Raw genomic sequence first — 13,962 nt, 5'->3', positions numbered from 1 at the left:
ATATAGAAATATATATATGACTAAATGTTGAAGTAATAGGGTTAAAAACCCTTATATTGATATGAGGTTTTTAACCATCTACATTCCGTTTTTAGTCTTCTAACAACATTTAGAATAGATCTATTTATTTCTTCCTTTTATTTAAACTTTCTACAGCAATAAAGCAATACTGGTTCTCCTTTCTTTCTAATAGACATAAAATAACAGAATATAAAACTAAGCAAGTAAATAATAACCCTACTGCATTTCTTCTTTTTCTTTCTTTAACATTTGCAGTAAATAAACTAGTAAATAGTAAATAAGAAATCCTAATGCATTTTTTTTTTCTGTTTTCTTTTCTTTAATATTGCAGTAAATAACATGTTACAAACCAGATTTAAATGTAGACTACGACAAACACAATAGTCATCAAATATAATAAAAGTTACATTTACATTGTTTTTCCAGAATGATAGTTACAATAACCCAAATATGAAAATGGGTAGATAATCTAACAGTCCCCTTTTTTTCTCTAATCTTTACACAGAAAATAATAATTACATTTATTTAAACAGAAACAGAATCATTTTAAGCCCTATATTTACATATGCACTTTCTCTTCTTTTTCTTTTGCTACAAAGCATAAGGTTACATTTCTTCCTTCCTTTCTGCATTTAAATAAAATTAAGAATCTAAATAGAAGTCTGCAACACAAAATCTGCAACTCCTAGTCTCTTTTTTTTTCCAAGCCACCTGCAAGTAAAACTTAGGACTGTGACCATGGGATGCTCACCTCCCAGCCTAGGCTTACCAGAAGCCACCCCCGAGCTAGGAGAATCAAGACCTAGACGGGTTACAATCAGGCAATACAACACAACAATAGGGCAAACACACAACACATACACTTTCCCATCCCAAGCTACACTTTCACCACACTTGGGGTGATCAATCTACGGGTGGAAGTGGACCAAGTACCATTGGGGAGACTGCAGCCAAAATATAACACAAGCCACCTCATGGCAACTCAAAATACTCAACAGAATTCATCCCAACCACCTTATGCCCCCCAAAGGCTCAAAGCCATTTCTCTCCCCTTATGACCCCCAAATGCATACACAAGGCTATGCAGCAAGGGTCACAAAGGACACCCTTGAGATCACTCTCCTTAAGGAGAGCCTCTCACCCAAGGCTGTCATGCTTCTTCCACCCCAAGATCATCCTACTCTCCCAAGAGTAGAAGATCTTGGACACTCCCAAAACAAGAACACAAAACAGAAAAACATAGAAATGAAACTACACATTATTTTCTTCAACAACAATTTACATACACACTTTCTTTACAAGCATTTCTTTCCTTCAACAAAACAACATAACTAACATAGACAACAAAACCAAGAGGAGATAACAACCAACCTTATTCTGCCAATAGGTATGCTAAACTTAGTTGGAGATGAGCTGCCCAATCCACACAACTTTCTGCAATTCCTTGGCCCCCAAATTCCTCTAATTCCTAAAACTGGTTTTTTTCCTTCCAAGTGTTTTTTTTTTTTTTCCAAAAATCTCCAAGAATGGAGATTGGGTGATTCCCTCACTAAGCTTCCATTCTTAGCCTAAGAAGGCCTCTCTCACTCCTTCCAACCTCTTGGATAGAGTGAGTGATCTCCCATTGGGTTGGTCTTCCCTAGGTCTTACACACTCCCTAACCTAGGTGCCTAGAGAAGGAAAATGGAATGGGGAAGAGGGATTACTATCTCCAAGAAGGTTCTCCTTCCAAGGATGGCACTCCTATAGATGGAATTCGTCCATCTTGGGAAAACCACTTTTTTGGGTGGTTAAACAAGTCCTAAGGGAAAGACACATGGCCAATTTTGGCCTTCACCCATAGGTACCCCATGAGGCCTAATAGAAAAGCTCTAAAATTGACTCTAGGAGTTGATTTGACCTTCAGAAAGTCCACCTGAAGTTAACCTACGGGTCAACTCTGAGTTGACCTTCCTTGTGGCTCTCTAACCTAGATTTCTTGGTTCCTTCAAGGATAATTAGGGGATATAACATTTAATCAAAAATAAAACTCTTAAAAAGGTGACATGACAAATTGCCAACACCACATACTACATAGGTGTCAAGTGACACTACAAAATAATTCCACATCACAATAAACACATGGCAATTGTCCCTTAAACAATTTAATCAATCCAATAAGTACAAATTACACTCATGCAACATTTTACATTTACGAATAAAATACAGTACATACGGGGTGTTGTCTCTCCAAATAGACAACCCCTGGTTTTACTAACGCACATTGGCCTAGGCTTGATTCTCCCTAATATTTCCATGGTCACATGGATATTTTCCTGCACATCTCAATTTAAACATTAGTACTTCCTAAATAGCCTCATATAATATATATAAAATCACATAATCAGAATACAATACATTCATTCTGCAAAGACTTGACATTATGAAATATGATTTGTCACAATTCAAAGCAATTTCCTCATAATCCTCAAAATTTGATCCATCTACAATATATGCAAACATTTTCCAAACATTATCTCAAATCCTGAAATTCAGATAATAACCTGCATCATCACAACATTACCCTAATCTAGAATCATATAATATTCTATAATTCACAAGGCATAGAAATGAAGCATCCACATATATCAATGTTACCAAAATCGCGGAATCACGAAAAGTTCTATATCCATAGTGTGTCCAAACTAGCATCCAAAATAGTTCCAAAATGAAAATAACTGAAGAGATAGGATGGGTTGGGGTAGGGCCTCACATTTTGCAAAGAGATTGAGGACAGGAAGAAGAATGAAGAAGAATTGACCAGAAGACTAAGTGATGTAGCAAATGAGAACACAAGACTTAGCTATGAAAATGACATGTTGAAGACAGATCTGATGCATACTCAGAATGACTCAAATGAACCGATGAGACAAAAAGAAATCTGAGAAAGAGAACTGGAAACTGCAAATCAACACAAAGAAAAATTCAAGAAAAGTTTAAAGGAACTTGGCACCTTGCTGAACAATCAAAAACCTAAAGGTGACACTTCTAGAATTGGCTTTGAAGTTGGTGAAAGCTCTGGTAATGCAAATACTCAAGATCACAACAAACTGGTAAGACAACCTAATGCTTATAAATTCAAAGGTAAATGCTTTAATTGTAATAAGTATGGTCATAGAGCAAATGAATGTAGATCTAGAAATTATCAGAATGTCAACACACCCACTGGTCAATGTTTTAAATGCAACAAAGTTAGTCACAACTCTGAAAACTGCAGAATGAATGTGAGATGTTATGTTTGTGGAAGATTTGGACATTTATCAAATCAATGCAGAACACAAACCGGCATAGGTTATGGGAAAGCTATTCAGAAAAATAATGTAGCTTGTTATGCATGTAACAAGATTGGGCATATTGCTAAATTTTGTAGAAGTAAAGAAACACCGATAGACAACAAAAGTTCTAGCTTGAAAGGTAAAGAAAAAGTTGAAGAGGTTAAGCAAGAATTCTCAAAACAATGGATTAGAAAAGCTGATCTAAATATTGGGAATACTCCTCCACCAGTAGAACCAATCAATGCTTCACCGGCAGGATAGTGTGATGCTTCATCGGAAGGACAGAGCAATGCTCCACCGGCAGGAAGTTCTTCGTCTAATTGAAGAAAATTTCCTTGAGGGTTTGGAAATCTATTGATACATATGCTATTATTCCCTCGATTAGAGATAAGAAGTTGAAAATTACTTATTACCAGAAAACAATGTTAAGTGAATACTTAACCGGCATGCAATTTATGTGGTAGATGGCGAAAAGACACTATAAAGTTAAGGTTTTGGCCCCATTTCATTTCACTGAGATTTCAAATTTTCTGAGAGCGCGAAGACTCCGAGCTAAAGCATTTCGAGCAAGAAGCAAGAACACTCCAAGCAATCATCCATCCAAGGCAGTAAAAGGTAGTTAATCATGGCATCCTCCTCTGCAATTGAATACATAGAAAACCCTACTATTGTTGAAGTGATAAAACGACCTAGGCCCATATTTTAGTTAGTTCCCAAGATAGCAAAGAAGGATGATACCTTAGGTGTTTTTTCTCAAATTCCTAAGGGAGTTGTCTATGCTGAAGACCCCAGAATGTACATCTACTGCAACATTGAAGAGTTAGGAGATGAGGAAATTAAAACCATGTATAAAACTATGATATGTGATAATACCGACAATGTAAAGGATGAACACAAAATCATTGAGACCCTAGGATTTACAGAAATCCTTAGCATTCCTGAATTTCCAAAGGATGTGATTAGGATAGTTTTAAGCAGGTTACATGGAGAGTTTTTCTGGTTAGATGCAATCCATAAGATCACCAAGGAAGTTGTGAAAGCTGTCACAGGGTTACCGACCACCGGTAAAAGACCAGATAAAACCAAGAAGGTTTCCAATGACCTAGTTATAAACCTAACTGGTGCAACATCTAACAAAAGGTCTCTAAGGGTTAATGATGTAATAGATATCAATGTGAGATTCCTCAATATGATATTAGGTTACAAAGCTACTCATGCTAATAGACTTAATTTAGTTTCAAGTTTATGCATTAAGAGTGCTTATGACATGGTCATAGATAATGCAAAAATTGACATATGTGAGTGGTTAAAGGATGAACTAATTGACAACCTTGGAAAGATCAAGAAGGACAAGAAAGGAACTTTTAGATTTGGAAATCTGTTAGTATGCCTAATGCTACACATAACAAAACAGGTTCCTGGTATAGGTTACAAAGAACTTGGATATGACATACTGGTAGGAAAACAATTGACTGAACTATTCAATAACATGGGTGAGAACAAGGAAAACAATATTCATGACTTTTTCCAAGAATTAAAGACCAAAATGAAGAAAAGAGTAAGGTTATCTCAGAAAATTGTAGACAAATACAAAGATGATATATGCTTTGTCATCAAGAAAGATGAAATATGGATGGAAGTAGTCATCCCAAGGATAGTTTGGGTAATCGAGATGGGATATGAAACAGATGATCACATAGTTGAAACATATGCCAAAGCACTTCTGGAAGCCCCCAGAGAGCCAAAGGGAAGTATTTGGTAGTGCAGAGAATATTGAAAGACAAATTGAATCAAAGAAAAGGGTGAAAAAGGTTGAGGCAGTTGTAAGGAAAGGGTCCAGACAAGCAAAAGCCATTAAAGAATATGTATTGAAGAAAACCAGCATAACAGAGGATGAGTTAGCAGCTTCACAGCCTGAATCTCACCTATCACCGGTAGGTACTTCTTTAGGAAGTGACATGCCTGCAACTTTTAAAAGAGTTGTAAGAAAAAGAGATCCCTCACCGACAACCACACCTTCACCTAGGAGGACAAGGAAAAAGAAACAAGTTGTGAGATCTTCGGTAAGAAAGGCCACACCAAAGAAGAAACTAACACCCAAGAAGAATAAGAGGGCAAATAGAGACTTGGCCCCTCTTGATGTACTGCTAAATGAAATCACATAGGAAGGTAAATTGAAGAACATAGAGAAAATATATGACACTCTAATAGCTGATGAAAAAGAGCAAGTTGAAAATAGTGTTATATTACATATGGATATGTACAAGAAATTTCTGATGGACGTAGTCAATTAAATTCCTGATGAATTATTCAAAAGACTTGAGGCAAGAAGACAAGCAGTGATAGAATTGGATAAGAAAATAAAAATTGAGAAGCTACTTGCTATATATCCGGTAAACTCTCCATAAGAAATTGATGATTTAATTGCTCAAGCAAATCGGACAGTATTCTCTACTACACACCGGCATATTTCACTAATGGCAGGAAGAGTTAATGAGGTGATAGAGGAAACAAAAGATGGATGGGATATATTCCTGGTTGAGAAAGAAAAGCAGGAAGAATACAGGAACCCCAAGCCTATTTTAGTCTATCAGAAAGATAGAGATAAGGGTAAAGGAAAAGTTTGTGGACCACCACACATCAAAGTTAAAGACAACTTACCCCCACCTTCTTTAAATACTCCACCGGTGAAAACAACAACTACTGAAGATCAACCGGTAGCTGAGAGTATGGATGTAGAGGATAATAATCCTAATTCTGAAGTCATATACACTATGGATGTTGATACTCAGAAGATCAACATAGTAGTAGAGAAAGATACAACTGATAAGTCAGATATGGCTAATGAGCCTCCAGTACCAGGGGAAACTGAGAAACCAACAGAAGATAAAGGGAAAAAGGCAGAGACTGAGTCACAAACTAAGGCAATACAACATATAGAGAAACAGATAGAGCTAAAGGCTATGGAACAACATCAACCGAAATAGGTACATAAGGAAACAATGCCACCGGTAACTAGTGAAGTAGGAAAACCAGTGCTTAAAGAAATGTAGACACAAACTGACCTACCAGAGGTCAATACAAGCTTGGTTACTTCCACCGGTACTCAGATTGTTGGATCATCATCAGCATACAAATCAACAAATGTGACTGAGGTGCTACTAGATTCTATCAAGAAAATAACTGACTGCAACTCACAAGCTTACAAAGCAATTGATGATTCCATACCAATTTTGAAGGTAATAGCTCCCAACTGTAATTTAGATAATAAAGATTCTTTAGGACAATTGGATACACTGTGTAAATATATCTCAGAAAACATTGAGAAAATAAAGGAAGATTTAGTAAAGGATAAAGTAGAAATTGAAAAACAGAAATTCTTTGATGAACAAATAAAGAAGTGTAATAGAGATTTTGACACACTTCTACCAGAATTATGCAATTTGTACAAAGATACCTATAAAACAAACTTTTTGACTGTAGATATTGACAAGAAAATGAGCAAGGTACAGGATGAGATCAATAAACTTGTAGATAGTTTTGTCAACTCACCTGATACACTATCAGTTTTTGAAGAGAAGATAGCAAATTTTGAGGAAGAACTACTCAAATTGGAAAAGGAGAAAGAAAGAATAATAAATAAGGAAAAACATTTGAGATCTAAACTAAGTCCAAGATTGGACTATCTAGAATCTATGCGGAAGGAAATTTCTAAGGCATTAACATAGGGAAACAAAACACTGGCAGAGCATTCACAGCATCTCAGCGGTACAGTGAAGAGAACTGAGACAGAAATAAAGGATAGTAAGAAGTTTATGGATAGTATAAACTTGATTTTGGGAGATATTTTTCAGATTATAACTACCCAGCTACAAGGTTGAGGTTATGGATAGTTGAAACTACAAACTCTATTGACATCTTGACAACCTTTGTCATTGATGCCAAAGGGGGAGTAGTGGGATGAGAAAATTCAACACACAGGAATCATATGCTCAGGGGGAGCTCTCACATTTTTGGTAACATTTTTTGGACTACACATTTTTGGATACTTTTTGAAATTTCTCATGAGTGTTGCCATCAATGCCAAAGGGGGAGATTGTTGGCATATGCACACTCCAATGAGACATTGTATGTGATTGAAGGTTTTTTTCATTGATGGCAACCTTGAAATCCTATGGCACCAACAAAGACATTATAGTACTGAATCTGGCATCGAAGATGCTATTGTAAAGCAGAACAAGTTATTGGATTAGTATGATCCTTATTTGTAAGTCAGTGTGACTTCCCATTGAGTAGTGAGCTCTAGGCAGTTGGCCTTCCTGCATGTGCAGGCCCCTATTGTAAGTAATATTCTCTTATTGGCTAGTGAGTGAATATTGTGGGTCACAAATCCCACCGAGGTTTTTTCCACACCAGGTTTTCCTCATTAAAATCCTATGTTATGGTGTTCTTTTCATGTGGATGTTCTTGATTCGGTTTATTGCATTATTTCTTGCATACCGGTACATTGTTATATCATTTTCTGCATGTTTTAAGTTAAGAAATTCTAATTACCAGTTAGATACTGATTCATCCCCCCTCTTAGTATCTGTGGGACCCCTAACACTATCCACCCTACCCCCCATCTCCACCTTAACCATGTCGCATCTATTGACCAATACCACCAATGGTATGAACTACCAGATCTTTAAAGGGTGTTAGTCTATGACTAGCCCATAATATATAATATTATGGTGGGGTACCTGTGTCGATTACTACTAACTACCAATCCCACTAAATAAGTATAAGACTATAAAACTCAGCATATGCCACATGTGGACTAATGTATGGTCATCAATCTATGACCTCCTTGGTAGAATGAGAAAAGTAGGTTTTACCCTATGAAACTATTAGGTCCTAGGAAGGACAACTGAGAGGGGGGGGGTGAATCAGTTGTAAACTAGTTGTCAATAAATTATAATCCAAATGCAAATTATTCCAACTTAAAATCAATGGCGGTAAACCAAACTTAAGTGCTGGTAAAACAAATTAACAGTTATAGCAGTACCGATATAACTTAATGCATGAAACATAAAGAGAAACAACATCCACAACACATGACACAAAGATTTTGACATGGAAACCCAGTAAGGGGAAAACCATAGTGGTAAATATCACCCACAATCAGATGATACTACTACAGATAGTAAGTGTATACAAATGGGGTCTGCACATGCAGAAAGGCCAACCACCTAGAGCTCATTGCTCAATCACAAAATAGGAGTCACACTGACTATAATTGGATGGTTAAATCCAATGATAATGTACTACTCAAAATAGCATCTACAATGTTGGATTCAGTATCGGTTTAAGCTCTAAACATGAGTGCTAAAACACCTTCATAACCTTCCTTCAACCTTCAAATAATGTCTGCATGCTTCACACAAGGATCTTCTTATTTTCGCTCTTCATTATTCGAACACACTCATCATGATCCTATATCTCGATCTTCAATAAGATCTTACATTCATTTATAGAAAACCTAAGACCAAATCTATAGGTCGTCTCACTAAAGATATTACAATTAAATCAATTACAAATAAGTCTTGATGCGATACAACATGTCAGCTCAATACATTTACCACATTAACCAATCAATAAACAATCTCCATAATGTGTCGTGCTGATCTGGAATAGATAACATGTACCGGTCCATAACCTAGACCTATCTATTGATAAAGGCAAATTTGTCAACTTGATTAGACCAATAAGCAAAACACCAAAACCAAACTTCCAATCCATGTCTTCAACATAACCAAATGATCTCCAGATGATAACATGTCATCATCACTATCGGTGATCAATATAACTTGCTGGTGAACACATATTGGTGGCTATGCATAAGTTACTAACCATACTGGTGAACATAATGTAAAACCTCCAAGAAGACAAGTGTTGACATCAATGACAAAACCAATGCAATACATGACAAAGTCAATAATACCAACAATCTCCCCCTTTGGCATTGATGGCAACACTAGATGGAAAAACATCGAAGTGCAAAAAAATAGAATGCCAAAAATAATAAACCAATCAATCTCACAAAGGTAGATCAATACAAAGTTATGTAACAGAAAACAAAAAACAAAACCAAAATGCATCTCTCCAAAGAGTATATCTCTCCCCTAAGGAATAATGTTTTTCCATAGATATCTCTCCCCCAACGAATAATGTTTTTCCATAGATATCTCTCCCCCTTTGATATCAAATGCCAAAGCAGTTGAAAATTCAAAACTTAACATTCAGCCAACTACTCCCCCTGAGAAGTAGCTCTCCTTCATCAAGACTGAAAAAATATTTTTTTGTTAGTCCCTGTCGGTTTGATTCCAATCTTCAACATCTAAGTCTCTGTTAGTGGGCAAATTACCCCAAGCTGCTCTCTAAGATATTCAAAAGTCTCCTTAGGCAAAGGCTTTGTAAAGATAGATAACTACCATTTGCTCTTTAGTATTCACATAAACCAATCTCACTTCATTTGCTTCAACATTTTGTTTCAAAAAATTATACTTAATAGAAACATGCTTTGTCTTAGCATGAAATACTGGATTCTTTGATATATCAATTGTTGTTGAATTATCGCAATAAATGATTATTGGTTCTTTTCATTTTACCTTTATATCCTTCAACATTTGCTTCATCCATAATACCCGAGTACAATTAGTTGCTGCTACAACTTATTCTGATTCTGTTGTTGATAAAGATGTACAAGTCTGCTTCTTTCTTATCCATGAAATCAATCTTCTACCAAGAAAGAATGCACCACTAGTGGTACTCTTTCTGTTATCTATATCACCTACCCAATTTGCATCAGTGTATACACATAAATCAAAATTTTCATCTTTAGGATACCATAAACCAAGATTTGTTGTGCCTTGTAGGTACCGGAAAATCCTTTTAACTATTGATTCATGATTTTCTTTAGGATTGCTTTGAAATATTGAAACAATACATACTGCATTCATTATATCAAGTCCAGTTTGTGTCAAATACAGTAAACCTCCAATCATAGATTTGTACCTTATCGGATTAATAGGAGCTGAATCATCCTTCAATGTCAATTTATCAGTTGTATTCATAGGAGTACTTACCGGTTTGGAATTTTCCATACCAAATTTCTTCAAAAGTTCCTTCAAGTACTTTGTTTGATATATGAATATACCTGTATCTGTTTGTGAAATCTGTAAACCTAGAAAATATTTTATCTCTCCAATCACAGACATTTCAAATTCTTTTTGCATCTGATTAGCAAAGTCCCTACATAATCCATCTTCTCTCCAAAAATGATATCATCCACAAAGACTTCAATAACCAAAATATCATCATTGGTAAATTTGTAATACAAATTGTTGTTAGCATTACCTTTTGTGTAACCAAGCTTCAAAAGTTATTTATCCAATCTAGCATACCAAGCTCTGGGAGCTTGCTTCAATCCATATACAAATTTCTTTAACCTGCAAACCATATCCTTATTATCTATCAAAGAATAGCCCATTAGGTTGTTCAATGTATACTTCCTCCTAAAGATCTCCATTAATAAATGCACATTTTACATCCATTTGATAAACTTTATAGTTCTTATGAGTTGCAAATGCAAGATATAGTCTAACTGCCTCAATTCTGGCTACCGGTGCAATGGTTTCATTATAATCTATTCCTTCTTTCTGTAAAATAACCTTTACAAACTAATCTTGCTTTGTTTATGATTACTTCACCATCTTCGTTAAGTTTATTTCTATATACCCATTTAGTTCCAATTAAATTTTTGTCTTTAGGTCGAGGAACCAATGTCCAAGTGTTATTATTTTCAATTTGTTCTAATTTATATTCCATTTCTTTTATCCAATGTTCATCATGAGATGCTTCAATAACAACTTGAGAAATTAAACATACCTCTTCATGTGACAATCTTCCTCTAGTCATAACACCTTGATTATTGTTTCCAACTATCTGATTCTCTAAATGATTCAATCTTACATACCTGGGTTTGTTCTGATTAACATTCGTAGGCTGATGGTCTTCAGTCACTATTGAGTTTTTTGATGATGTCAGTGTGACTGGGTCTTCATTCTATATCGATGCAATATGTATTAGTTGATCTATAATCATTTCAACTGTCGATTTAATATGTCTTAAATCTCCTCTAAAATGTTCATCTATCTTCACATTAGTACTCTCAATGATTTTCTATAACCTTTTGTTATGAAATCTATATGCCTTTCTTTTAGATGAATAACCAGGAAATATTCCTTCATCACTTCTAAGATCAAATTTGCCAATATACTCATCTCTTCCAATATAACATTTGCTTCCAAATATTCTGAAGTACTTAAGAATAGGAATATGACCAAACCATAGTTCATAAGGAGTCTTGCCGGTTTCACTTTTGATGTGAACTATGTTGAAAGTATAAACCATTGTATTCATTGCTTCTCTCCAGTACACATGAGGTAGATTCACTTCCATTAACATGGTTCTTGCTACATCCAGAATAGTTATGTTCTTCCTTTCCATAACTCCAATCTATTGGGGTGTCTGAGGTATTGACAGTTGTCTTTTGATTCCATTCACTTCATAGAATGCATTAAATTCTCTAGATGTAAATACTCCTCCTTGATCTGATCTCAAACATTTGATTTTCTTGCTGGTTTCACTCTCTACCATTGCCTTGAATATCTTGAATCTTCCAAAAGCTTCTGATTTCTCCTTGATAAAATTAACCCAACACATTCTTGAATAATCATCAATTATTAACATAAAGTATCTATCTCCCTGTAGACTTCTTGTTCTTGCTGGACCACATAAATCAATATGAATTAAATCAAGAATATTATTAGATTTCTCAGTAATGCTCTTAAATGTTGTTCTAAATTGCTTTCCCATTTGGCATTCCTTACATACCAGATTATGAGGTTTCACAATCCTAGGTAAATCCCTTACTGCCTTAGTTGAATAGATCTTTACAATGCAATCAAAATTCACATGACAGAGTCGTTTATGCCATAACCAACTTCCATCAATGTGTGCAATTAAACATGTCTTATCACTAGTATTCAAGTGAAAGATATTACCTTTAGTCTGATTACCGGTTGCAATATCCCCAGTTCTGTTTATGATTTTGCATTTTCCATTCTTGAACTGTAACTGAAATCCTTTCTCAACTAACTGACCAACACTAAAAATATTATGCTTTAAACCTTCTACATAATAAATGTTGTCAGTATTATGCTTACCATCCAAAGATATAGTGCCTTTTCCTTTGATTAAACAATTCTTATCATCTCCAAACCTTACTAGACCTCCATGAATTTCTTGAAATGATAAAAAAAAATTTATCACCAGTCATATGATGCAAGCATCCACTATCTATAATCCATTCATCCTTTTCTTCAATTTTTGTTGCCAGTGCGTGCTCTACTGGTTTGACAATAGGTGTCAATTGATCTTCCTTTATTGCAATAAAAGCCCATCTATTATCTACTAGATCTTCATCTGAATCATCTGTAACACCTTCATCTGCATAGTAACATGACTTATCTCTATTTTTTTTGAATCTATATCTCTGATATGCAGGGTTAGGCTTATATGATCTTTTTGCTTCTTCCCTTAGTCTTGCATGTCTATCAGGACATCTAGATGCTATATGGCCAACTTTATTGCAGTTAAAACATTTGAAAAATGCTTTACCTTCATACTTGCTCCTTGCTAGACCTTTAGGCATCTTCCTTGCAAATAGTGCTTCAAGTTCTTCATTTTCTCTCCTCATATCTTCAAGTTCTTTTGCATAAAGTTCTTTCCAATTAGTATTGTCAGATGATGATGATGTTGATGCTGATGACGATTCTTTGAAAGCTAAATCAGTCTTTATAGTAGCAACATGACCAAATTCTTCAAGCTCAAATACAGAAAGTTTTCCAACCAAAGTATCTGTAGAAACTAAAGTATTAGGCATTGTTCTGATTTCATTAATAGCAGTCACTTTCATTTTGTAAGCCGGTGGAAATACTCTCAAAACTTTAGAAACAATTTCATCTTCACTTAAGGATCCTCCACAATATTGTATTCCTAAAACAATTTCATTAACTCTTTCCATAAATGCAGAAATTCTTTCATCTTCTTCCATTTTTAAATTTTCATACTTGACCTGGTAACATTCCAGTTTTGCAATTTTGATAGTGGTATCTCCTTCATTCAGTGTTTCCAGCTTATCCCAAATAGCTTTAGCAGTAGATTGGTCTACTAATTCCATGATTTGCTGATCAGATAATACACTCAAAAGTGCTTCTCTTGCTTTGCAATCATTGTCCATGTCCTTACCCAATGTCATTGACTCATGTTCTTTTCAGATGTGTCTATCCACCAATGATGACCTTAGTGCATCAATTGTCAGATATTGACTAGGTTCATATTGATTTGTGCGGATTAACCTACCTTCTTGATTTACCTCATATTCATGTGAATCACGACATGCTAACTGTGCTTGTAAAGAGATTCCATTCTAAGCATAACAAATTCCACTTGCCAGTTTGGGAGATGACCATCACTCCTGAGGATGTATACTGGATTCTCCATATCCCTTTTGCTAGTGGTA

This window comes from Cryptomeria japonica, chromosome 2, assembly GCF_030272615.1.
Source record: "Cryptomeria japonica chromosome 2, Sugi_1.0, whole genome shotgun sequence".
NCBI classification, from domain to species: Eukaryota; Viridiplantae; Streptophyta; class Pinopsida; order Cupressales; family Cupressaceae; genus Cryptomeria; species Cryptomeria japonica.
The sequence above is the reverse complement of the archived record's forward strand: the minus strand, read 5'-3'. Positions refer to the sequence as shown.